This window comes from Salmo salar, chromosome ssa06 (genome assembly GCF_905237065.1).
Source record: "Salmo salar chromosome ssa06, Ssal_v3.1, whole genome shotgun sequence".
In the NCBI taxonomy this organism is placed as follows: Eukaryota; Metazoa; Chordata; class Actinopteri; order Salmoniformes; family Salmonidae; genus Salmo; species Salmo salar.
The window spans coordinates 72,808,156-72,835,317 of NC_059447.1; the positions used below are offsets into that span (position 1 = coordinate 72,808,156).

The 27,162-nt window shown below is 42.8% G+C and overlaps 1 protein-coding gene and 1 non-coding gene across 2 annotated transcripts in view; both read right to left on the reverse strand.

Annotated features, from left to right (window-relative positions):
• The window catches only part of foxo3b (forkhead box O3b), a 92,592-nt gene that overhangs the window by 42,044 nt on the left and 23,386 nt on the right, over positions 1 to 27,162 (reverse strand). The gene's annotated exons all lie outside the window — the stretch shown is intronic.
• On the reverse strand, positions 17,402 to 17,454 carry LOC123743593 (U7 small nuclear RNA). The gene has a single exon (XR_006770449.1). It is a non-coding gene; the product is annotated as a U7 small nuclear RNA (small nuclear RNA).

The window sequence follows — 27,162 nt, forward strand, 5'->3', positions numbered from 1 at the left end:
GGTCTTTGGCCACGCACACCAGTGGTGGGTTTGGCGTCAAAATGAGAATGCATAAAGATAAAAATAACCCTAAACCTACTGTAAAATATGGTGGTGGATCTTTGATGTTGGGGGGCTATTTTGCTTCCACTGGTCCTGGGGCCCTTGTGAAGGTCAACTTTCATGAACTTTACACATTACCAGGACATTTTAGCCCAAAACCTGTTTGCTTCTGCCAGGAGGCTGAAACTTGGCTGTAAGTGGATTTTCCAGCAAGACAGTAATTCCAAGCACACATCAAAATCCACAAAGAAATGGTTAATTGGCTACAAAATCAACATTTGGCAATGGCCATTTCAGTCTCCGGACTTGAAACCCATTTAAAACCTGTGGTTTGAATTGAAGAGGCCAGTCCACAAGAGCAGACGACGGATATTGAGGATCTGGAAGGATTATGGAGAAATGGTCTGTATGGAGGAATGGCCTGTATGGAGGAATGGTCTGTCTGGAGGAATGGTCTGTCTGGAGGAATGGTCTGTATGGAGGAATGGTCTGTCTGGAGGAATGGTCTGTATGGAGGAATGGTCTGTCTGGAGGAATGGTCTGTCTGGAGGAATGGCCTGTATGGAGGAATGGTCTGTCTGGAGGAATGGTCTGTCTGGAGGAATGGCCTGTATGGAGGAATGGTCTGTCTGGAGGAATGGTCTGTCTGGAGGAATGGCCTGTATGGAGGAATGGTCTGTCTGGAGGAATGGCCTGTATGGAGGAATGGCCTGTATGGAGGAATGGTCTGTCTGGAGAAATGGTCTGTCTGGAGGAATGGTCTGTATGGAGGAATGGTCTGTCTGGAGGAACGGTCTGTATGGAGGACTGGTCTGTATGGAGGAATGGTCTGTCTGGAGGAATGGCCTGTATGGGGGAATGGTCTGTCTGGAGGAATGGTCTGTCTGGAGGAATGGTCTGTATGGAGGAATGGTCTGTATGGAGGAATGGTCTGTCTGGAGGAATGGCCTGTATGGAGGAATGGTCTGTCTGGAGGAATGGTCTGTCTGGAGGAATGGTCTGTCTGGAGGAATGGTCTGTATGGAGGAATGGTCTGTCTGGAGGAATGGTCTGTATGGAGGAATGGTCTGTATGGAGGAATGGTCTGTCTGGAGGAATGGTGTATCTGGAGGAATTGCCTGTATGGAGGAATGGTCTGTATGGAGGAATGGTCTGTCTGGAGGAATGGTCTGTCTGGAGGAATGGCCTGTATGGAGGAATGGTCTGTCTGGAGGAATGGTCTGTATGGAGGAATGGTCTGTATGGAGGAATGGTCTGTCTGGAGGAATGGTGTATCTGGAGGAATTGCCTGTATGGAGGAATGGTCTGTCTGGAGGAATGGTCTGTCTGGAGGAATGGTCTGTCTGGAGGAATGGCCTGTATGGAGGAATGGTCTGTCTGGAGGAATGGTCTGTATGGAGGAATGGTCTGTCTGGAGGAATGGTCTGTATGGAGGAATGGTCTGTCTGGAGGAATGGTCTGTATGGAGGAATGGTCTGTATGGAGGAATGGTCTGTATGGAGGAATGGTCTGTATGGAGGAATGGTCTGTCTGGAGGAATGGTCTGTCTGGAGGAATGGTCTGTATGGAGGAATGGTCTGTATGGAGGAATGGTCTGTATGGAGGAATGGTCTGTATGGAGGAATGGTCTGTATGGAGGAATGGTCTGTATGGAGGAATGGTCTGTCTGGAGGAATGGTATGGCTCGGGGCCATTATCTTTTTTTTGGACCATACAATATAGCTCAGTACTTTTATACAGTCATTTTTGTTCATCTTTATCAAGAGTGGCATCTATAGGCATCTGTCCTCAGACAGATTGGCCTCAGTGAGACTGACTGCATGCCATTACCATCAGGCCAGTCATCCAGGCCCAGCTCAGCCACTAGCCAGGCCAGTACACAGCACGTGTAGCCAGTAACCACCATTCTCACACACACCGCAGCAGCTGAAATAGCCACAGGAAAAGGGAAGTGGTCACATATTTATTCACAGACAGGCAGTGGTAGTCAATCGGTCGGTGGCTGTGAGAGAAAGAGCTGAGCCTCACTCCCTGACTGGGTCCCTCTATGGTTCACGAGATGTCAAAGGACTTACAGGACATCAAAGACCACCTCCAGGACTGGCCTGTGTGAGGTGTGTGTGTGTGTGTGTGTGTGTGTGTGTGTGTGTGTGTGTGTGTGTGTGTGTGTGTGTGTGTGTGTGTGTGTGTGTGTGTGTGTGTGTGTAAAAAATCCTGAAGAAGTTCAAAAGCTGAAACGCGTTGGTTCTACTTTTAGCAATAAATATGCTATTTATTTAATTCCATTGTCCTCCAAGAGTTGCTAAATTTCCTCTCTGCCTCAGTTTGCTCTTCAATTCATGTACCTTGGTTGGAAAGCGAGGTAGCGGCAGTGAAACCTTCCCTTTGTGTGTGTGAGTCATCACACTGTGTTTGCATTGTCTGCAGTTGGTGACATCAACCAACACGTTGCATCATCCACAGAGCTTCAACATGGACTTTGTTAATGGACCAAAAGAGTTGTAAATCGTCATGGACAACCCCATGGTAAGCTTTTAGTTGTCCAGACCGGAGAATCTCTTTTGTTCTATTCTGCTTTGTTTTCCTCCAGTCAGACACAGATATATGCCCAGAGTAGAAGGCTGCTGTCTAGCCCTGTGTTGTATTGTACAGAAAACTGGGTCACTCTTTGGCTGACAAACATACTGAGTGGCTAAAGTCAGGGTAAGATCACCAGGCACTAAGTGTGTGTGTCTACTGAATAATACAACACCAGCCACACAGGGCGAGGGGTCTCTCTGTGTGTGTGTGTGTGTGTGTGTGTGTGTGTGTGTGTGTGTGTGTGTGTGTGTGTGTGTGTGTGTGTGTGTGTGTGTGTGTGTGTGTGTGTGTGTGTGTGTAGGAGGGGGTGTTAGTGTGAAGGACTCAGACAGGCAGGAATGTTCTGTGCTACATTAGGAAGGGAAGGCATTTCATATGAAGTGATGTACTAGCCTAAATGAGGGTCTTTTCATTTGAAATAGTGAGGGGAGTGTACATTTGCAGACAGGCAGAGTGGAGCACATGACTGCGGGGGGCTTTTAATGTGAAGTATGCAGACAGAAAGGTGGGTGCAGAGGGAGTAGTAAAGTGAAGGGTACTAGACTCTGCTTTTTCCTGTCTGGGTGTCTGGGTTAGACTACCATGGGCACTGCCTAGGGCCCGGGGCTGAGGGGGGAAAGTGTGTGTGTGTGTGTGTGTGTGTGTGTGAGAGAGTGTGTTTGTCTGTAGGTGCATGCTTGTATGTGTGTGTTTTCCTGGCGTAGAAGGGGTACAGGTAGGAAGGAGAATTTGTGTGAATAATTCAGCTCAGCATTGGTATTTGGTATTGGTATTTGATTAGAATCCTCATTAGCTGTTGCGAGAGCAGCAGCTACTCTTCCTGGGATCCACACAAAACATGAAACATGACATAATACAGAACAGCAATAGACCAGAACAGCTCAAGGACATCAATTTAAAAGGCACACGTAGCCTACATATCAATACATACACATAAACTATCTAGGTCAAATAGGGGAGAGGTGTTATGCTGTGAGGTGTTACTTTATCTGTTTTTTTAAACCAGGTTTGCTGTTCATTTGAGCAATATGAAATGGAACGGAGTTTCATGCAATAATGGCTCTATATAATACTGTACGCTTTCAGCCAATCCTCCTCAGGCCCTTTACAAGGGGAGGGGCTGTACATAAGGGGGACAGGAAGTCAGAATGCCATAAGAGCTATTTGTTGGAGGCAAAACTGATTCCTGAGTACGGAATGTACAGAGAATGGATGTAGGATTTTCAAGGAAAAATAACAAGCTGCTCTCTCTCTCTCTCCCCCTGCTCTATTCATTCTCAAAGGTAGCTCACCTTCTACGCCCCTCTGCTTTCCCCTTTTCAAGGACGCCCCTAATTATCTACCTCTACACCCTCTCGCCCTGTCTCCCTCTGACAGACAGAGAACATTCACAGCAGTTCTTGAAGTAATAAACACTATTGTTTTCTCCAGTGATGTTCAGATGGCTGTGTGTGTGACTGACACTGTACTGTTGCGGCACAGCAGATTGAGTCATTCCCCTTCTCCACCTTCTCCCACTTTACTCTCCTCTTCTCCTCCCTCTGCTTTCCCTTTCCACAGTTTTAAACCTAGGGAAGAGAGACTGAGGGAATAGAGACTGAGGGAAGAGAGACTGAGTGAAGAGAAGGAAAGAGGAAAAAAGGGGGTTAAGAAGAAGAGAGGGACTTCTTTTTCTCTTGCCTCCTATTCCCTCAGTCTCTCTTGCCTTAGTCTCTCTTCCCTCAGTCTCTCTCCCTCAGTCTCTCTTGCCTCAGTCTCTCTTGCCTCAGTCTCTCTTGCTTCAGTCTCTCTTGCCTCAGTCTTTCTTACCTCAGTCTCTCTTACCTCAGTCTCTCTTACCTCGGTTATAAATGGTGAAGCTAAAACACAGCAAGTTAACTTCTTTGGGATAGGGGGGAGTATTTTCATGTCCGGATGAAAAGCGTGCCCAGAGTAAACTGCCTGCTACTCAGGCCCAGAATCTAGGATATGCATATTATTAGTAGATTTGGATAGAAAACACTCTGAAGTTTCTAAAACTGTTTGAATGATGTCTGTGAGTATAACAGAACTCATATGGCAGGCAAAAACCTGAGAAAAATCCAACCAGGAAGTGGGAAATCTGAGGTTTGTAGTTTTTCAAGTGATTGCCTATCCAATATACAGTGTAAATTTGGTCAGATTGCACTTCCTAAGGCTTCCACTAGATGTCAACAGTCTTTAGAAACAGTCACAGTAACTGCCTCAGCTGAAAGCCTTTAGTTGTTGATCGCGTGCGGCCGTGAGCGCGAGCTCCATTCCCTTTCCTTTCTAAAGACAAAGGAATTGTCCGGTTGGAATATTATTGAAGATTTATGATAAAAACATCCTAGATTGATTACATACATCGTTTGACATGTTTCTACGAACTGTAATGGAACTTTTTTTTACTTTTCATCTGGACTTAGTACCCGCGCCTTGTGCATTTGGATTAGTGAGCTAAACGCGCGAACAAAAAGGAGGTATTTGGACATAAAGATGAAGTTTATTAACCTCTTACATCTAGACGTTCCGCTAGCGGAACACCTGCTCCAATATCCAATGATAGGCGTGGCGCGAATTACAAATTCCTCAAAAATACAAAAACTTCAATTTTTCAAACATATGACTATTTCACAGCATTTTAAAGATAAGACTCTCCTTTATCTAACCACACTGTCCGATTTCAAAAAGGCTTTACAACGAAAGCAAAACATTAGATTATGTCAGCAGAGTACCAAGCCAGAAATAATCAGACACCCATTTTTCAAGCTAGCATATAATGTCACAAAAACCCAGAAGACAGCTAAATGCAGCACTAACCTTTGATGATCTTCATCAGATGACAACCCTAGGACATTATGTTATACAATACATGTATGTTTTGTTCAATCAAGTTCATATTTATATAAAAAAACAGCTTTTTACATTAGCATGTGACGTTCAGAACTAGCATACCCCCCGCAAACTTCCGGCGAATTCACTAAGAATTTACTAAATTACTCACGATAAACGTTCACAAAAAGCATAACAATTATTTTAAGAATTATAGATACAGAACTCCTCTATGCACTCGATATGTCCGATTTTAAAATAGCTTTTTGGTGAAAGCACATTTTGCAATATTCTAAGTACATAGCCCAGGCATCACGGGCTCGCTATTTAGACACCCGGCAAGTTTAGCACTCACCAATATCAGGTTTACTATTATAAAAGTTTGATTACCTTTTGTTGTCTTCGTCAGAATGCACTCCCAGGACTGCTACTTCAATAACAAATGTTGGTTTGGTCCAAAATAATGCATCGTTATATCCGAATAGCGGCGTTTTGTTCGTGCGTCCCAGACACTATCTGAAATGGTAAATCAGGGTCGTGCGCATGGCGCAATTCGTGACCAAAAAAATCTAAATATTCCATTACCGTACTTCGAAGCATGTCAACCGCTGTTTAAAATCCATTTTTATGCCATTTTTCTCGTAAAAAAGCGATAATATTCCGACCGGGAATCTCCTTTTAGCTAAACAGAGGAAAGTAAACAAAGCTTTCGGTCGACGCGGGCACGAGCCTGAGTCTCACAGTACTGTAACCAGCCACTACCCAAACGCGCTACTTTTTTTCAGCCAGAGCCTGCAAAGCCACGATTCAGCTTTTTACCGCCTTCTGAGACCCTATGGCAGCCGTAGGAAGTGTCACGGGACAGCTAAGATCCTCACTCTTCAATAAACAGAGACAAGAAGAACGACACCTTGTCAGACAGGCCACTTCCTGCCTGAAACCTTGTCAGGTTTTTGCCTGCCAAATGAGTTCTGTTATACTCACAGACACCATTCAAACAGTTTTAGAAACTTTAGGGTGTTTTCTATCCATATGTAATAAGTATATGCATATTCTAGTTACTGGGTAGGAGTGGTAACCAGATTAAATCGGGTACGTTTTTTATCCAGCCGTGAAAATACTGCCCCCTAGCCATAACAGGTTAAACATTTATTATGTTCAAACAACAGCAATCTCATAATTAAAATTCCTCAAACATACAAGTATTATACACCATTTTAAACACTATTTCTGTTTTTTGTGACTCCTCTCTTTGGCTGGAAAATGGCTGTATGTTTTTTTTGTGACTAGGCGCTGACCTAACATAATCGTATGGTATGCTTTCTCCGTAAAGCCTTTTTGAAATCAGACACTGTGGCTGGATTAACAAGAAGTTTATCTTTAAAATGGTGTATAATACTTATATATTTGAGGAATTTTAATTATGAGATTTCTGTTGTTTTGAATTTGGCGCCCTGCAATTTCACTTGCTGATGTCGAGGTGGGACGCTAGCGTCCCACATATCCCAGAGAGGTTTTAACACAACCAGGCCAGTTTACAGAGCAGAGTGGAGGAGGGGAGGAGAGAGAGAGCAGAGCTCACATAGCTACACACTGACCTACATACGTTTCCACCCAGCTGATTGAGTCTTATGCTGAGGCTTTCGGCCAATCACAGACAGAGGTGGAGTGCCAGCCAGCCAATGGCATGGGCCGTCCTACACAGAGATCTCACACTGTCTCCGTAGTTCGTACAGTTTTCAGTCATCACACATGGAGAGAAAGAGAGGCAGAGAGAGAGAGTGTAACATTTACTGTTAATTTTTATTGTTTCTTTCACTTTTGTTTATTATCTACTTCACTTGCTTTGGCAATGTTAACATGTTTCTCATGCCAATAAAGCCCTTGAATTGAATTGAGAGAGAGGCAAGAAGAATAAGTAGCTAAAACAGAAAGGGGGAGGGAGAGAGATAGGGGAGGGAGGGAGAGAGAGCGAGAGGTGGAGAGAGAGGGGAAAAAAGAGACAGAAAAAGAGCTGGGAAGTTCAATGTGGCCAGACAGACAAAAATAAACAGATATTCCTCTCTCTTTCCCTCCCTCCCTCCCTTCTCCAACGGCAGTAGTGCAACTGGCTGCAGAGAGACAGAGGAGGGCTAATGCTAGCTAATGCTAAAGAGTAGATTAGCACCCTATATCTGTACCTTTTCCTTTCCCTGTTCACAGGCTAAGCAAATGCTTGCCTTTTCTGGCCTAGCACAGTCTGTGCCCTGTCCTCCCTGGGTCTTAAAGCTTTAATGGGCCTTTAAGTTCCTTAAGACACAACCAAAAAAATCAACTATTAAAACAGTAGTCTGGGATTTCATGAAAACAAGTTAGTCTAAATGTGTTCATGTACCTTAGTCCAAGATGGCGCCGAAGGGGAGGGCTGTCGTCTTATCGGCTCTTAACCAACCATGCTATTTTGTTAGTTGTTTCGTATTGTTAGTAACTTGTTTTGTACATAATGTTGCTGCTACCGTCTCTTATGACCGAAAAGAGGAAAAGAGCTTCTGGACATCAAAACTGGGATTACTCACCTGAAACTGGACGAGGAGTTCTTCTTCAATGAGTCGGACGCAAGGGATATACTACAGACACCTGACCAGGCCCAGATCCCTGTGATTTGCTGGCAAAGGAAATGTAGGTTTCGCGGAAAGAGATCAGGATGCCTTGTGAGGATCAGGTGACGAGTGGCTAATCTGCCCTTGCCTTCCGTTCTGATAGCTAACGTTCAATTGCTGGAAAATAAATGGGATGAACTGAAAGCACGTATATCCTACCAACGGGACATTAAAAACTGTAATATCTTACGTTTCACCGAGTCGTGGTTGAACGACGACATTAAGAACATACAGCTGGCAGGTTATACAATCTATCGGCAGGACAGAACAGCAGCCTCTGGTAAGACACGGCCGGGGGCCTATGCATATTTTTAAACAATAGCTGGTGCACGATATCTCAGGAAGTCTCAAGGTTTTGTTCGCCTGAGGTAGAGTATCTCATGATAAGCTGTAGACCACACTATCTACCTAGAGAGTTTTTATCTGTATTTTTCGTAACTGTCCGAGACTGGTACTAAAACCGCACTCAATGAGCTGTATTCCGCCATAAGCAAACAGGAAAACGCTCATCCAGAGGCGGCGCTCCTAGTGGCCAGGGACTTTAATGCAGGGAAACTTAAATAAGTTTTACCTAATTTCTATCAGCATGTTAAATCTGCAACCAGAGGGCAAAAAATTCTAGACCACCTTTACTCCGCACACAGAGACATGTACAAAGCTACATGTACAAAGCTCTCCCTCGCCCTCCATTTGGCAAATCTGACAATAACTCTATCCTCCTGATTCCTGCTTACAAGCAAAAATTAAAGCAGGAAGCAACAGTGACTCGGTCTATAAAAAAGTGGTCAGATGAAGCAGATGCTAAACTACAGGACTGTTTTTCTAGCACAGACTGGAATATGTTCCAGGATTCTTTCGATGGCATTGAGGAGTACACCACATAATAAGTGCATCGAGGACGCCGTCCCCACAGTGACTGTACGCACATACCCCAACCAGAAGCCATGGATTACAGGCAACATTTGCACTGAGCTAAAGGGTAGAGCTGCCGCTTTCAAGGAGCGGGACTCTAACCCGGAAGCTTATAAGAAATCCCGCAATGCCCTCCGACGAACCATCAAACAGGCAAAGCATCAATACAGGACTAAGATCGAATCGTACTACACCGGCTCCGACGCTCGTTGGATGTGGCAGGGCTTGCAAACTATTACAGACTACAAAGGGAAGCACAGCCGAGAGCTGGCCGGTGACGCGAGTTTACCAGACGAGCTAAATAACTTCTATGCTCACTTCGAGGCAAGTAACACTGAAATAGGCATTAGAGCATCAGCTGTTCAGGATGACTGTGATCTGCATTATTCAAGACAGTTGCTTTCTGAGAAGGTGTTAAAGTTCACAGTTAGTCATTGTTATGTAAATGCCGTCTGAAAAGTAGACAGAGAAGAAAAGTCGGAGTGTTTTGGATGAAACACCATGGTAAATCCTCTATGGAAACTTGCCATATGAGTACAAAGTTGTTTGATAGGTTCCAATTTCCATTCAACTTGAGTGTCTGTACACATACCATCATCCATTGGTTACTACACATCTATTCCTGGCATCTAGAACTAACTGACTCTGCGTGTGAGTGTTTATGTATGTCTGTAATCAGGTTTGTATATGTCAGTTAACAGGTTAGAGTATGTGCATGCAGATTGTATGTAGGCAGCCTGTTACATGACATGGCTGTCTATGCTTGGTGTTCAAGCTGAGCGGAGACTGACTGACAATAGAACCTTCTGACTCATCTCACTCACTATTTGGCCCTATAACAAAGAACAGCAAAAACATATACATGATCAAATACAAATCTTAGAATCAACTATTAAAGACAACCAGAACCCACTGGATTTTCCAATTACATTGAATGAACTACAGGACAAAATACAAACCCTCTAACCCAAAATGGACTGATGATATCCTCAATGAAAAGATAAAATATACAGACCACAAATTCCAATTGGCTATACTTAAACTCTTTAGCATCATCCTTGGCTCTGGCATCTTCCTCAATATTTGGAACCAAGGACCAATACACACAACAGTGGAGACAAATTTGACCCCAATAACTACCGTTGGATATGTGTCAACAGCAACCTTAAGAAAATCCTCTGCCTTATCATTAACAGCAGACTTGTACATTTCCTCAGTGAAAACAATGTACTGAGCAAATGTCAAATTGGCTTTTTACCAAATTACCGTACAACAGACCATGTATTCACCCTGCACACCCCAATTGACAAACAAACAAACCAAAACAAAGGCAAAGTCTTCTCATGCTATGTTGATTTCAAAAAAGCTTTTGACTCAATTTGGAATGAGGGTCTGCTATACAAATTGATGGAAGGTGGTGTTGGGGGAAAAACATACAACAATATTAAATCCATGAACACAAACAACAAGTGTGCGGTTAAAATTGGCAAAAAACACACACATTTCTTTCCACAGGGCCGTGGGGTGAGACAGGGATGCAGCTGAAGCTCCAACGTCTTCAACATACACAGTTGAAGTTGGAAGTTTACATACACCTTAGCCAAATACACTTTCACTTTGTTTTTCACAATTCCTGACATTTAATCCGAGTAAAAATGTCCTGTCTTAGGTCAGTTAGGATCACCCGTTTATTATAAGAATGTGAAATGTCAGAATAATAGTAGAGAGAATGATTTATTTCAGCTTTTATTTATTTCATCACATTCCCAGTGGGTCAGAAGTTTACATACACTCAATTAGTATTTGGTAGCATTGCCTTTAAAATGTTTAACTTTGGTCAAACATTTCGGGTAGCCTTCCACAAGCTTCCCACAATAAGTTGGGTGAATTTTGGCCCATTCCTCCTGACAGAGCTGGTGTAACTGAGTCAGGTTTGTAGGCTTCCTTGCTCGCACATGCTTTTTCAGTTCTGCCCACACATTTTCTATAGGATTGAGGTCAGGGCTTTGTGATGGCCACTCCAAAACCTTGACTTTGCTGTCCTTAAGCCATTTTGCCACAACTTTGGAAGTATGCTTGGGGTCATTGTCCATTTGGAAGACCCATTTGCAACCAAGCTTTAACTTCCTGACTGATGTCTTGAGATGTTGCTTCAATATATCCACCACATTTGCCTACCTCATGATGCCATCTATTTTGTGAAGTGCACCAGTCCCTCCTGTAGCAAAGTACCCCCACAACATGATGCTGCCACCCCTGTGCTTCACGGTTGGGATGGTGTTCTTTGACTTGCAAGCCTCTTGCTTTTTCCTCCAAACATAACAATGGTCATTATGGCCTAACAGTTCTATTTTTGTTTCATCAGACCAGAGGACATTTCTCCAAAATGAACAATCTTTGTCCCCATGTGCAGTTGCAAACCGTAGTCTGGCTTTTTTATGGCGGTTTTAGAGCAGTGGCTTCTTCCTTGCTGAGCGGCCTTTCAGGTTATGTCGATATAGGACTCGTTTTACTGTGGATATAGATACTTTTGTACCCGTTTCCTCCAGCATCTTCACAAGGTCCTTTGCTGTTGTTCTGGGATTGATTTGCACTTTCGCACCAAAGTACGTTAATCTCTAGGAGACAGAATGCGTCTCCTTCCTGAGCGGTATGAAGGCTGCGTGGTCCCATGGTGCTTATACTTGCGTACTATTGTTTGTACAGATGGACGTGGTACCTTCAGGCGTTTGGAAATTGCTCCCAAGGATGAACCAGACTTGTGGAGGTCTACAATTATTTTTCTGAGGTCTTGGCTGATTTATTTAGATTTTCCCATGATGTCAAGCAAAGAGGCACTGAGTTTGAATGTAAGCCTTGAAATAGATCCACAGGTACACCTCCAATTGACTCAAATTATGTCAATTAGTCAATCAGAAGCTTCTAAAGCCATGACATCATTTTCTGGAATTTTCCAAGCTGTTTAAAGGCACAGTCATCTTAGTGTATTTGAACTTCTGACCCACTGGAATTGTGATACAGTGAAATAATCTGTTGTAAACAATTGTTGGAAAAATTACTTGTGTCATGCACAAAGTAGATGTCCTAGCCGACTTGCCAAAACTATAGTTTGTTAACAAGAAAATGTTGGAGTGGTTGAAAAACTAGATTTAATGACTCCTACCTAAGTGTATGTAAACTTCCGACTTCATCTGTATATCATCGAATTGGCGAGGGCACTAGAACAGTCTGCAGCACCCAGCCTCACCCTATTAGAATCTGAAGTCAAATGTCTACAGTTTGCTGATGATCTGGTGCTTCTGTCTCCAGCCAAGGAGGGCCTACATCAGCACCTAGATATTCTGCACAGATTCTGTCAGACCTGGGCCCTGACAGTAAATCTCAGTAAGACAAAAATAATGGTGTCCCAACAAAGGTCCAGTTACAGGACCACAAATACAAATTCCAACTAGACACCGTTGCCCTACAGCAAACAAAAAACTATACATACCTCGGCCTGAACATCAGCACCACAGGTAACTTCCACAAAGCTGTGAACCATCTGAGAGACAAGGCAAGAAGGGCCTTATATGCCATCAAAAGGAACATTACATTCGACATACCAATTAGAATCTGGCAAAAAAGACTTGTATCAGTTATATAACCCATTGTCCATTATGGTTGTGAGGTCTGGGGTCCGCTCACCAACCGAGAATTCACAAAATGGGACAAACACCAAATTGAGACTCTGTATGGAGAATTCTGCAAAAATATCCTCTGTGTACAATGTAAAACACCAAATAATGCATGCAGAGCAGAATTGAGCCAATACACGCTAATTATCAAAATCCCCCAAAAAGATGTTAAATTCTACAACCACCTATTTTAATACATTTTTATTCAACTAAGAACAAATTCTTATTTACAATGACGGTCTACCCTAAAGGAAGTGATTCCCAAACCTCCCATAACAAAGCCATCACATACAGATAGATGAATCCAGAGAAGAGTTCCCTAAGCAAGCTGGTTCTTGGGCTCTGTTCACAAACACAAACAGACCCAACAGCGCTCCAATGACAGCAACAAAATTAGACCCAACCAAATCATGAGAAAACCAAAACATAATTATCTGACAGATTGGAAAGAATTAACAAAAAAACTGAGCAAACTAGAATGCTGTTTGGCCCTAAACAGAGAGTGCACAGAGGCAGAATACCTGACCACTGTGACTGACCCAAACTTAAGGAAAGCTTTCCCATATCTATTGAGTGAAATACCACAGTGTGCTGTCACAGCAGCAATATTTGTGACCTGTTGCCACAAGAAAAGGGAAACCAGTGAAGAACAAACACCATTGTAAATACAAGCTATATTTATGTTTATTTATTTTCCCTTTTGTACTGTAACTATTTGCACATAGTATGACATTAGTAATGTCTTTATTATTTTGGAACTTTATTGTTCATTTCAATTTTGTTTATTATCTGGTTCATTGCTTTGACAATGTTAACATACGTTTCCCATGCTAATAAAGCCCTTAAAGTGAATTGAATTGAGAAAGAGAGAGTGAGAGAGAGACCCACATGAAAAAATACTACAGTTTACTATAGAACACTATAGTGCTTACTATAGAATTCTGTAGTAAACTGTAGTATACTGTAGAATACTATACTACACACTGCAGTATCCCTCGATCATGTGTAGTACTTACTATAGAAGTAAATACTACAAAATTCTCTGAAAAAAAACCTGAAGTAAATACTACATTAATGTCAGCAAAAACACTCCAGAATTCAATTTGCATATACCCTTCCCATTCCCCTCCCCCATATCTGAATTTGTGCCACCCATATGTGAGAAACCTACATGGCAAGTATAGAGCATATATTGTGTTCCCTTTAGACCCCAGACCTTCAGACCCCAGACTTACCTACCTACAGGTTATGGAAAATCTGCTCTTTTAGTATTTCTCCAATAGTTTTCCTCAAAGATAATAAAAAAACACTATAGTCATTTCTGCTAAAGTACTACAGTAAATATTACAGTATACTATAATCCGCAAAAACACTACATGAATTACTGTAGTATATACAATTGATTTTACTACATTTAACTGCAAAAACACTACAGTGAATACCACAGTAAAGTCTGCAAAAACACAACAGTGAATACTATACTATTTATACCACAGTATAGTATTTTTATAGAGAGAGAGCTTCAGACAGACATACTGTACACAGATCAGTCAGATCAGAGCACTCATCAAACAGCCCGCTGGCTCTGGCTTGCATGGCACACTCTACCCAGTAGCCACACACACCTGAATATTGTGAAACCACCACAGACCGACTGCTATGGAGGGTACTAAAAGGTCACGCTGGGGCCCCTCAGAGGTGTCAGTGGTGGCACTATCACCCAATAACATCACTTCAAAACCTCTCTCTCCCCATCACCCTCTTTCCTTGCACACTCTCCACCAAGTATGACAACCTGAAATACCACTAAACCCAACCTCCCTTTAAGCAGAAGCATCCTGTAATACCACTAAACCCAACCTCCCTTTAAGCAGAAGCATCCTGTAATACCACTAAACCCAACCTCTCTTTAAGCAGAAGCATCCTGTAATACCACTAAACCCAACCTCCCTTTAAGCAGAAGCATCTGTAATACCACTAAACCCAACCTCCCTTTAAGCAGAAGTATCCTGTAATACCACTAAACCCAACCTCCCTTTAAGCAGAAGTATCCTGTAATACCACTAAACCCAACCTCCCTTTAAGCAGAAGTATCCTGTAATACCACTAAACCCAACCTCCCTTTAAGCAGAAGCATCCTGTAATACCACTAAACCCAACCTCCCTTTAAGCAGAAGTATCCTGTAATACCACTAAACCCAACCTCCCTTTAAGCAGAAGCATCTGTAATACCACTAAACCCAACCTCCCTTTAAGCAGAAGTATCCTGTAATACCACTAAACCCAACCTCCCTTTAAGCAGAAGTATCCTGTAATACCACTAAACCCAACCTCCCTTTAAGCAGAAGCATCCTGTAATACCACTAAACCCAACCTCCCTTTAAGCAGAAGTATCCTGTAATACCACTAAACCCAACCTCCCTTTAAGCAGAAGTATCCTGTAATACCACTAAACCCAACCTCCCTTTAAGCAGAAGCATCCTGTAATACCACTAAACCCAACCTCCCTTTAAGCAGAAGCATCCTGTAATTGAAGCTGAAGGAGATTGTAGATAAATAAATAGAAGCATCAATGACACAGAGTGACAGACAGGACCAACAGTTTGTTGATGGAGCCAGTATGCTGCTAGTTGAATAGAAGAGGTTTCTTTGGGCTAAGCAGGGAAGGGGCTCCTGTGGCACGCTATTCTGTTCTGTTCCCTCTTTGTATTTACAAAGAAAAAACAGGCATCTTTCTGCAGCGGCTGCAAAAAAAAGGATGGGAAAAAAAGAACAAAAGTCGGAGAAGAAAACGGAAAGAAAAACAAACAGAAGGAAGGGAATGAGGAAAAGAGGGAGGGAGGGAGGAACACTAACCATATATAAAGAGACGGCCGCCCATCCAGCGTCCACACAGCTACGCTATCAGTAAAAGTGATGGATTGTGGGTAGGAGAGAGAAGACACAAAGGGCTCTGCAGTGCAGAGGGAAGAGGTGGATTTAGAGTACATCAAGAAACACACACATTCACACACACCCTCCCCCCGCTTACCCATATGAACACACACAAAACACACCTGATCTCTCTCACTGATATACACACGCACGCATACACACAAACACAATGGTCCACACGTGCGGTGCACACGCATGCACGCACACACACAAAAACACACACACACACAGTGTACATTAATCAGACTAAAAGCCTTTCAGAGGTGCAATGATGTCATCGCACTACGATAATCAACAGTCCACTCCCTCAGGACACCCATGCTACAAAGGCTCTTTCTCCTTTCTCTCCTTCCCTCTTTCTCTCACCCCATCTCTCTCTCTCCCTCCCTCTCTACCTCCCTCTCTCTCTTCCCTCTCTCTCTGCAGGCGTATTAGTAGATGGCTAAATCTTTTGATGGGGGTCCATGAATTATGCAGAGTTTAACTGAAGTGCTCATATGAAAATGGATCCCGACCCATATTGACCCGTTTACTTGGAAAAAACCCCAGCAACAATAAGCTCTCTCTCAGGTCTTGTGTGGATCCCAGTCACTTTATTATGACAGAGACATGGGGTGGAGAGTGGAGTGCCCCTTGTTGCCCTGTCAAAACCTGACCGCTATAAGACCACTCTGGAGACTGAGAGGGCCCTACCACGGTCGACGGCAGTGTTCGAGTGACGTGGTCATGGACAAGTCTCTGTGTGTGGAGGGCCCTACAGAACACCTCGTCTCTGTGTGTGGAGGGCCCTACAGAACACCTCGTCTCTGTGTGTAGAGGGCCCTACAGAACACCTCGTCTCTGTGTGTGGAGGGCCCTACAGAACACCTCGTCTCTGTGTGTGGAGGGCCCTACAAAACACCTCGTCTCTGTGTGTGGAGGGCCCTACAGAACACCTCGTCTCTGTGTGTGGAGGGCCCTACAGAACACCTCGTCTCTGTGTGTGGAGGGCCCTACAAAACACCTCGTCTCTGTGTGTGGAGGGCCCTACAGAACACCTCGTCTCTGTGTTTGGAGGGCCCTACAGAACACCTCGTCTCTGTGTGTGGAGGGCCCTACAGAACACCTCGTCTCTGTGTTTGGAGGGCCCTACAGAACACCTCGTCTCTGTGTTTGGAGGGCCCTACAGAACACCTCGTCTCTGTGTGTGGAGGGCCCTACAGAACACCTCGTCTCTGTGTTTGGAGGGCCCTACAAAACACCTCGTCTCTGTGTTTGGAGGGCCCTACAGAACACCTTGTCTCTGTGTGTGGAGGGCCCTACAAAACACCTCGTCTCTGTGTTTGGAGGGCCCTACAGAACACCTCGTCTCTGTGTGTGGAGGGCCCTACAGAACACTGTGGTAATCTCATCTCTGTGTGTGGAGGCCCACAATAAAAAAGACTATAGTGTATACTATGGTAGGAATACTATACTGTAGTATTCACTGTAGTGTTTTTGCGGACTAAAGAATACTGCAGTATTTACTGTAGTATACTGTAGTATGTATAGCTTAGTATTAATAATGTAGTAAAAAAAAGAGTAGTATACTATAGTAATTATTGTAGTGCTTTTGTGGACTGTAGTACTGTATACTGTAGTATTAACTGTAGTGTTTTTGTGGACTGTAGTATACTGGTGTATTTACTGTAGTGTTTTTGTGGAATGTAGTACGGTATACTGTAGTATTTACTGTAGTGTTTTTGCAGACTATAGTATACTGTAGTATTTACTAAAGTGATTTTGTTTTATTATCTTTGACATAGAAGTGGAGGCTTTCTCCTTGAGGAAACCTACTGGAGAAATACTAAAAGAGCACATTTTCCATAACCTGTAGGTAGGTAGGACTGAGCTTCTGCTCTTTTCTATTACCTGTAGGGATTTTTGTGGATGATACTGTAGTATTTACTATAGTATTCTACAGTACACTAAGAAATTATATATCAAGTACTAAACATGATCAAAGGATACTACAGTGCATGGTATAGTATTCTACGGCATACTATAGTTTACTACAGAATTCTATAGTAAGTACTATAGTGTTCTATAGTAAACTGTAGTATTTTTTCTGTGGGAGGGCCATGCAGAACACGAGCAATCTCGTTTCTGGATAAGAGCTTCTGCTAAATAACTAAAATATAAATGTAAACGCAAGCTTCTGTATCATGGTAAAAAAAAAACATCACTAATATAAAACATTTTGTTCCAGTGTAGCAAAGAGATAGAGAGATAGACAGCAACAGATGGTCCCATCTGTGTCCACTAGAGAAGCATTGGTATTACTGGGACAGTAGACAAGCTGGCCTAACAACAGTCTGCTGTTCTTCCTGTAGACCCTACTCTGTTTTTTCCCTACCCCCAATCTTTTCTTCTCCTCTTCCCTCCTCTCCCCTGATCTGTCCCCCCCTGCTGCTCCCCCCTGCCCTGCTCAGCCCTGCTCAGCCCTGCTCTGTAGGAGAGCACATGTATGCTGGTCTCCCTGGAGTCTGGACACTCAGCTCATAAGATCACAGCGAGAGAGAGAACGGGGGAGTAAGAGAGAGAACAGGGGGAGTGAGAGTCACCCCATGTCACAGAGAACTGGTCCTCCACACATCAAAAGAAAGGAAGAGAAAAAAGGGAGAAGGGAGTGAGTAAAATGGCCCTCTCCAGCAGTACCTGTTTAATTGACAAATGACTTCCTTGTAGGGATAGTGGTCCTGGGATAGTAAATGACAATGAGTACACACTCAAATGTCCCACTGGAACTGGACTATAACATAAACCCATAGAATTATGAAGACAGACACGACATGAGAGATGGGAAGGGAGAGAGAGAGAGAGAAAGAGAGAGAGAAAGAGAGAGATGCAGTGTGTGTGTGTGTGTGTGTGTGTGTGTGTGTGTGTGTGTGTGTGTGTGTGTGTGTGTGTGTGTGTGTGTGTGTGTGTGTGTGTGTGTGTGTGTGTGCGTGTGTGTGTGTGTGTGTGTGTGTGTGTGTGTGTGTGTGTGTGTGTGTGTGTGTGTGTGTGTGTGTGTGTGTGTGTGTGTGTAAAACAGATAGAGTGGAAGGCTCTGTGTCTGGGTAGAGCAGCTCCCAATGTGCCTTGGGGCTGTGGAGCGATTTCATGCCCCCATAAGCAATGAACCACACACACACACATCAATACACACACGCTCTACAGAGCTTTCCTCTCTCCTGTCCAGCCACCCGTGTCAGATGAAAAACAGCATAGCATGTAATAAAAAGTAGAGAGAGAGAGAAGTAGAAAGAGAAAAGTATAGAGAGAGTATTACAACTCAACTATAACCTGCCTTTGAGAAACCTTGTACTATTCACAATATTACAGTCTATTCATGGTCTCCCGCCTAGAACACTGCAGAACACATACAGTCCTATGGCTTGACCTAGGTCAAACGTTCCCTCAATATTAGAGAATTAACCACTCTCTAATTCATCAAATCTATTAATGTAACATTGATAGGTTTAGGCTACTACATGATACTCAAATTTTCCCTATACCCATCATGAGGTTGCTACAACCAAGCATATGAATAGAAGTTTACAATGTAGGTGCACACAGGTCGAGATAATTATTTAAGGTGACCGACAGTGACACATTCAGTACCGCCTTGCACACTCTCGCATATACAGTAGCTGATATAGGGTGTAATCATTAGTCCAACAGTTGCAAACGAGAATTTCTATTGGACAAATTCAGGTATGTTTGCTTCCGTTTAAGAAACGCTTTTCAACAGAATCGGCTAAATGAATACACCCCTGATCACGCGTAAACACAATTCACTTTCATAGCAGCCACGTTGTATTCCTTCTCACATCTATGCACTCTCCTCCTCTCACCTCTTCATTTTGCTTGTGGACTTCAATGCACAACACATCAGCTGTATGTGTTCCAGGTGAAAAAACCTTTCCAAGCCAAGCCAACCCATATCATAACCACTACACACAGCTTACATCGTTTTCACCATATTAGCTAAAGTAACGTCATAGTCAACATAGCTAATAGAACTAACTCATTAGTAAACCTTCTACATTCATGCAGTAACATTACAGTGTACAGTCAGTAATCAGTTTAGCACTTACACCGACAGGCCCCGGTGGCAATACATTTGTAAAACCAAAAGCTTACCTTGACTTGGAAGAGTTCCAGTGTCGTGTTGGATAGTCATAACCAGCTGGCTAACATGGCATCCCTCTGTTTGAGCAGGGTGTTTGAGTAAGCTAGCTGCATTTGTAAAACTAAATCTCTTTCTATCTCTCACTTGCGTCTCCTTCATTTTGTAAGAAATGTATTTGTTCAAAACTGTTCAACTATTGTCTTTCTCTGAACAACTCACCACATGTTATGCACTGCAGTGCTAGCTAGCCCTAGCTTATGCTTCAGTACTAGATTCCAGAGGTGGGACCAAGTCATTGTTTTACAAGTCACAAGTAAGTCTCAAGTCTTAGCACTCAAGTCCCAAGTCAAGTCCCAAGTCAAGACAGGCAAGTCCGAGTCAAGTCTCAAGTCAAGACCGTCAAGTATCAAGTGAAGTCTCAAGTCCTAAACTTTGAGTTTTGAGTCCTAAACAAGTCATAATGTGCTCTTCACCAAATGTAATACCATTTCATATTTTTAACAAGAGTAATAGTATATTACATTTACGCAAATCATGAATGCTTTAAAAAAATATATATTTATTACATTCCAAATAAACTTTATATTTCCATGGAAATACATGGGTAGCCATGAGAAAAACATCAATATGACAACAAAAACAAAATATTGTAGTGCTCTCTGTCTCTCTCTCCAGATATACTCTAGACACCTAAAACAATCCTGCCATCAAGTTACAATCATTTATTAAAAGGTACATCAAAACAACTGATACTGAACTTCAAGTAAGCCTACAATTTGAACACTGGCCTGAATGTCTGAGAAAAAAATACAGATCCCAAAGATGGGAGATAAAACCTGAACATGGAGACTACGTGTGTGTGTAATGCATAAACAGTTTCATTTTTTCTCTTATCGCAGGGCCCAATGATGCGTTGCATTTGCAAAAAACGAAATTCGATAAAAGTCTGTCAGTCATTTGTGCACGATGAGGCCGCAGTATGATGCCACCATGGCTGAAGACATGCTCCACCGGAGCACTGGAGACAGGCACTGCCAAGACCCTTATGGCCACTCGGGACAGTGAAGGAAGAGCCTTCCTGTTCATTGCCCAGAACAAGAGGGCATTCTGTCCTTCGCATATGTCAAGGTAGTGACTTAGCTGTAGTGCTGGAGTGGTCCCAACAGCTTTCTTTTACCTCTTACAATATGCTGCAAACAGCCCTTTTTCTTGTCCAAGACTATGGTCCTCTCGCTCTTCCTCATCAACAAGAGGCACAGCTTGCTCAGTCCCTGTAGCATCTTGCAGAATCAGTTCTGGCAAAACATGTAAAAGCATAGCAGAAACAAAAAGGACGGTATTAGAGTATTGTTGATGCAGTGGGTTAAACTGAAAAAAGTATTATTGTTGCAGTCAATTGGATTAAATTATGAGAAAAAGTTACATTAAACTAAATAATATTTACATTTCATTCTTTGTGCCACCTCCTCCTTGACCAGCACACGGTGCTCCACCCACATCAGAGAAAAAGCCAGATCCAAGGCAGCTGCTTTGAGGTAGACTGCATCTGAAAAGGGGGCAGTGATTCCATCTTGTGTCCTGGCCATTTTCACATTGATGAAGATTCCAAGAAATCTTTTGTTCAGGGATGCCTGGAGACTTCTGACCAGGCCGCTCAGGAAATGGACTTGAGGCTTCCGCTGCTCCAGGTGGTGATTCAGGGACAGGACCGAGGGAACAACAGAACTGATTATGACTATCTTCTCCCCCTGTGCTTCTCCAAATGGCTTCAGGAGGTCCACCAACTCCTTCAACTTATTCCACTCCCGTACTGTGAACAACAACTCCTTGTGCCCAGCCTTTTCTAGAACATGACTGAGCTTTAGATGGTCACATTGGATAACTGCCTTCACTTGTCTCAGTGTTGAGTTCCATCCTGTGTTAACAGCAGCAGGTATGCCTCTTCCCCAAATTCAGTCTCAAACACCTCTTTGAATGTTGTGCTTGTATGTAGCAGTGAGCTGGTTTTTGATAACTTTGAAAGAGAAGGAGTCATCAGTTTTGTTTCTTTTCAAGCCATCTCTCACCACCAGCTGGAGAGTGTGGGCAAAACACTGCAAGCGCTGTTTTTTTGCAATAGCAGCATCCACTGTTTGCTGGTCTTCCAGGGTTAGGTCATTCCAGAGCTCTGGGTCATCAAGGTGATCTTCATCATGTTCTTCATCTTCTTGTTCAATGGGGAAGCACACCGTGAATGCTTTTCTCATGTTGGCAACACTGTCACTAATGATATAGTCAATTTATCTTTAATACTGTACTCACCACATATGGCCTCAAACTGCTCACAGATTCTTTGGCCATGTGTGGGCCTTTGAAGCAGTCACAGGCCAAGAGATTGGACTTGAGCTGTATCCTCTCTCCATCTTTTTCCATACAGTGCTCAGTGACACCAAGGAACCCCCTCATCTTTCGGTCGGACCAAATGTCCACTGTGACTGAAACATGGTCTGTGTTGCTCAACTGAGTTTTCAGTTTTGAACGTCTCTTTGTAGCGAGGTTCTCTACTTTTGATGTCAATGTTCTACGACACACTGGGCTGTACTTACTGTCAACCACTGACAGAAAGTGACCAAAACTCTTGTTTTCCACAATAGACAGAGGCAAGTTGCAATCGATAACCATGTCGGACAGTATTGCATTGTTGATAGCTTTCTGCTGTGGATGATTCATGCTGTACTGCCCTACACGGGTCTCCATGAACTGTGAGATTGAAGACTGTTGTGGTTCACTTGTGACACTTTTGTTTATCTGGTATTGTTCAAATCTGTAAGCATATAAAAAATAATTGAGCGGGGCAGTAGCACAATCTTGCCTGGTGTCAATCTTGTGTGCAATGATCACGTTCCCGCACTGGCTGACTGTGTGGAGGCTCATTGATTTAACGTTATGTTAGCCTACATGCTATACTAGCAAAGTTATATATAGCTGTCGGCTATATTAGCCACGACTTACCGTTCGTTGTGCAGCTTCAAATGTCGAACAAAGTTGGAAGTTGTTGTGCCTCCATCTGTAATTTTCTTCCCACACGTTTTGCAAGTTGTGTTGATTACAGCGTAGTCTGTATATCCGAAAATGATCATTTTGGGTATCATCTTTCCAATGGCTCAATCTGAATTCACCCGCCGACGTTCCTCTGCACTGCCACGCGCAACTTTTTCTCCGCTGGCACAATTTGATTGGCTGCTGTCCGATTCAAACTTTAATCCGTTAAATGAAAAGTTGATGCCTGCACACTTTTTAAAATAGCATCATTTTTAATATTTGGGCTTGGGGAGGGTATCAAGTCAGTTCGAGTCATAAGGCTCAAGTCCGAGTCAAGTCACGAGTCATTGGTGTTAAAGTCAAAGTCGAGTTGCAAGTCATCATATTTGTGACTCGAGTTTGACTCGAGTCCAAGTCATGTGACTCGAGTCCACACCTCTGCTAGATTCATTCTCTGATCCTTTGATTGGGTGGACAACATGTCAGTTCATGCTGCAAGAGCTCTGATTGGTTTGAGGACATCCTCCGGAAGTTGTCATAATTACTGTGTAAGTCTATGGAAGGGGGTGAGAACCATGAGCCTCCTAGGTTTTGTATTGAAGTCAATGTACCCAGAGGAGGACGGAAGCTAACTCTCCTCCGGCTACACCATGGTGCTACCCTACAGAGTGCTGTTGAGGCTACTATAGACCTTCATTGCAAAATAGTGTGTTTTAATCAATTATTTGGTGACATGATTATATTTAGTATAGTTTTATCTAAAAAGGTTAACTTTTTTAATGTTTTAGAATTATTTAAAAAATGTATTCACTGAGGAGGATGGTCCTCCCCTTCCTCCTCTGAGGCGCTTCCACTGTTGCCCTTAGTTCCCTGACTGAGTAGTGATTGGGTAATGGTGTGGGGATAGAGGTAAAACCAAAAGATGACCCTGGTTTTAAAGGTCAGACCCAAACCTTTCTATGGGTTACTAGGTAAATGGTCAATTAAAACATTTCCCTGGTTTTGCCTATTGTGCTTGAGGTAGTAGTGACCCCTGACCACAGATCTGGGATCAGTGACCCACAACATCCTAACCTTAACTATTAGTGGAACAAAATAATATCTGACCCTAGACCAGTGGTTACACAGCCTAGCTATCTCATCAAGCCAGAACCTACAATGGCAAGAAAAAGTATGTGAACCCTTTGGAATTACCTGGATTTCTGCAAAAGAAATTGTCATATAACTTGATCTGATCTTCATCTAAGTCACAACAATAGACAGTCTCCTAAAACTAATAACACACTAACAATTATAGGTTTTCATGTCTTTATTGAACACACAGTGTAAACATTCACAGTGCAGGGTGGAATTTAATAACTGGTTCACCCTCCTTTGGCATCAATAACCACAACCAAACATTTTCTGTAGTTGCCGATCAGACCTGCACAATGGTCAGGAGGAATTTTGGACCATTCCTCTTTTACAAAACTGTTGCAGTTCAGCAATATTCTTGGGATGTCTGGTGTGAACCGCTCTCTTGAGGTCATGCCACAGCATCTCAATCGGGTTGAGGTCAGGACTGACTGGGCCACTCCAGAAGGCGTATTTTCTTCTGTTGAAGCCATTCTGTTGTTGATTTACTTCTGTGTTTTGGGTCGTTGCCCTTTTGCGTCAATTGGCGGATAGATAGCCTTTCATTCTCCAGCAAAATGTCTTGATAAACTTGGGAATTCATTTTTCTGTCGATGATAGCATGCTGTCCAGGCCCTGAGGCAGCAAAGCAGCCCCAAACCATGATGCTCCCTCCACCATACTTTATAGTTGGGATAAGGTTTTGATTTTGGTGTGCTGTGCTGTGCATTTTTTCTCCACACATAGTGTTGAGTGTTCCTTCCAAACAACTCAACTTTAGCTTAATCTGTCCACAAAATATTTTGTCAGTAGCGCTGTGGAACATCCAGGTGCAGCAATGTTTTTTTTTGATAGCAGTGGTTTCTTCCGTGGTGTCCTCCCATGAACACCATTGTTGTTTAGTGTTTTACGTATCGCAAACTCGTCGACAGAGATGATAGCATGTTCCAGAGATTTCGGTAAGTCTTTAGCTGACACTCAAGGATTCTTCTTAACTTTATTGAGCATTCTGCGCTGTGCTCTTGCAGTCATCTTTGCAGGACGGCCACTCCTGGGGAGAGAAGCAACAGTGCTAAAGTTTCTCCATTTATAGACAATTTGTCTGACCGTGGACTGATGAACATCAAGGTTTTTAGAGATACTTTTGTAACCCTTTCCAGGTTTAAGCAAGTCAACAATTGGTCATCTTAGGTCTTCTGAGATCTCTTTTGTTCGAGACATGGTTCACATCACAATGCTTCTTGGGAATAGCAAACTCAAATTTTGTGAGTGTTTTTATAGGGCAGGGCAGCTCTAACCAACATCTCCAATGTCGTCTTATTGATTGGACTCTAGGTTAGCTGACTCCTGGCTCTAGTTAGCTTTTGGAGAAGTCATTAGCATAGGGGTTCACATACTTTTTCCAACCTACATTGTGAATGTTTAAATGATGTATTCAATATAGACAAGAAAAATACAATAATTAGTGTGTTATTAGTTTAAGCACACTGTGTTTGTCTATTGCTGTGACTTAGAGGAAGATCAGATAAAATTGTATGACCAATTTATGCAGAAATCCAGGTAATTCCAAAGGGTTCACATACTTTTTCTTGCCACTGTATCTCTGAGTTACCAGGTCAATGGGAAAACCAAAACCTTTCCCTGGGTTTGTGCAATGTCAGCAAACACAGTCAGGCAACCAGCCTCATAGGGCTCACTATATTACTTGCCCATATCTCTCCTCTCCTCTCTATCCAGGCATTATATCTTGTTATACAACGGGTGGGTCTAATCCTGAATGCTGATTGGTTAAAACCGCATTCCAGACATTGTCTATTCCACAAGTAACCACTGGCTAAATCAATGACATTAAAATGCCTATTTACTCTGTTCCATCTGACTGCGCAATCCACTGTCTCATCAGACCAGCCAGGCAATTTATAAACTTGATTTCCACGATAAAAAGCATCTAGACATTATCTCACATTTCTTTTAGACTAATATTTAGTTTTCAACAGCAGAGATTTGTATAAACCTTGCTGTCTGTCTCTCCAACATTTGCAACATTGTTTCAATATTCAAATTTGATCTCCAGCTGTCCCATAGTAATGAGCGTGTCGGGAGTCGGGACGATACAGACAGGCAGGCGGCGTTTCTGAGCCAGTCGAAATCATGAATCAGCTGGCATCATTTTTATGGATATATACAAAGAAATGTCTATTGAAAAAAGGTCAAACGAAACAAAGTGCAGCTAGTTTGCTGTCTTTCCAGCTTCAGTTTTAAGTGATTGTGTTAGTTGTGTTGTTGGATAGATCCTCTGAACAACAGTGTCATGACAAGTGAGCACATTTTCTATGCCAGGTAAAATTGAGCCTGATTAACTCATTGTTATGGATGTATCCAAATAAATGTCACTAGAAAACTGCAAATGCAGCTACTTATTCTGGCTGCACATTTTGACGTGACTGTAAGCTAGCCGTAGTTGGCTAGCTAGCAAGCAAGGGATGAATGAACGACTGGGTCGCGTACATAGACACAGAACAAAAAGACTGAACAACTGGATCGCGTCTCTGGCAACCGAACCGATAGTGCGAACGACCAGCCGGCTTGGGTAGCAACCCTAGATTTGTGTCAGGACTATATCTTGTGGAAGGATGAAATAGTATTAATAAATTCATCAAAATAACGTTTTTAATTAAAATATGTCAATCATTATTTGCTTATGTTGGTAACCTGTTGTATAAAAGTGATAATACACTCGAAGCCGCTCATCAACTTTGTCTCGGGCCTAACAACACCCGTGCAAATATATCCTTCAAACACTGGCTTCTCTGACATGATCACTTAAATGACCCATACCTGACACTCACATAGCAGGCAGGTGTGAAAACACAGAGGTGTGCTCCAGGGTCGGGCTCAATTTGAATTGAAGGCATTCAATTCAAGAATTGATTTGAATTAAAAATTCTGAAATGTAATTTTTTTGTATTAATTAGCTTCTACTTTTCAGTTTATTGAGAAGTCATTGAAAATAAATGCCTTTTGTTCGATTATTGACTGCCTTCAATTTGAATTGAGGCCAACTCTGATGCACTTAGGGCTCATAAACACTGAGTGATAAGAGAAGGAACCAGAGGATTAAGCACGACAACCCTGTTCCACAGCTGACGGGTGCAGAAATAAGGACTGGCCTACATGTTTTGGTCACATTTGAAAAATCCTGACTCCATAGCCAGAGGTTGGAACCAATATAACAAAGTGAAAGAAAGATTCTGCCGGTTGATAATACTGTGCGCTAAGG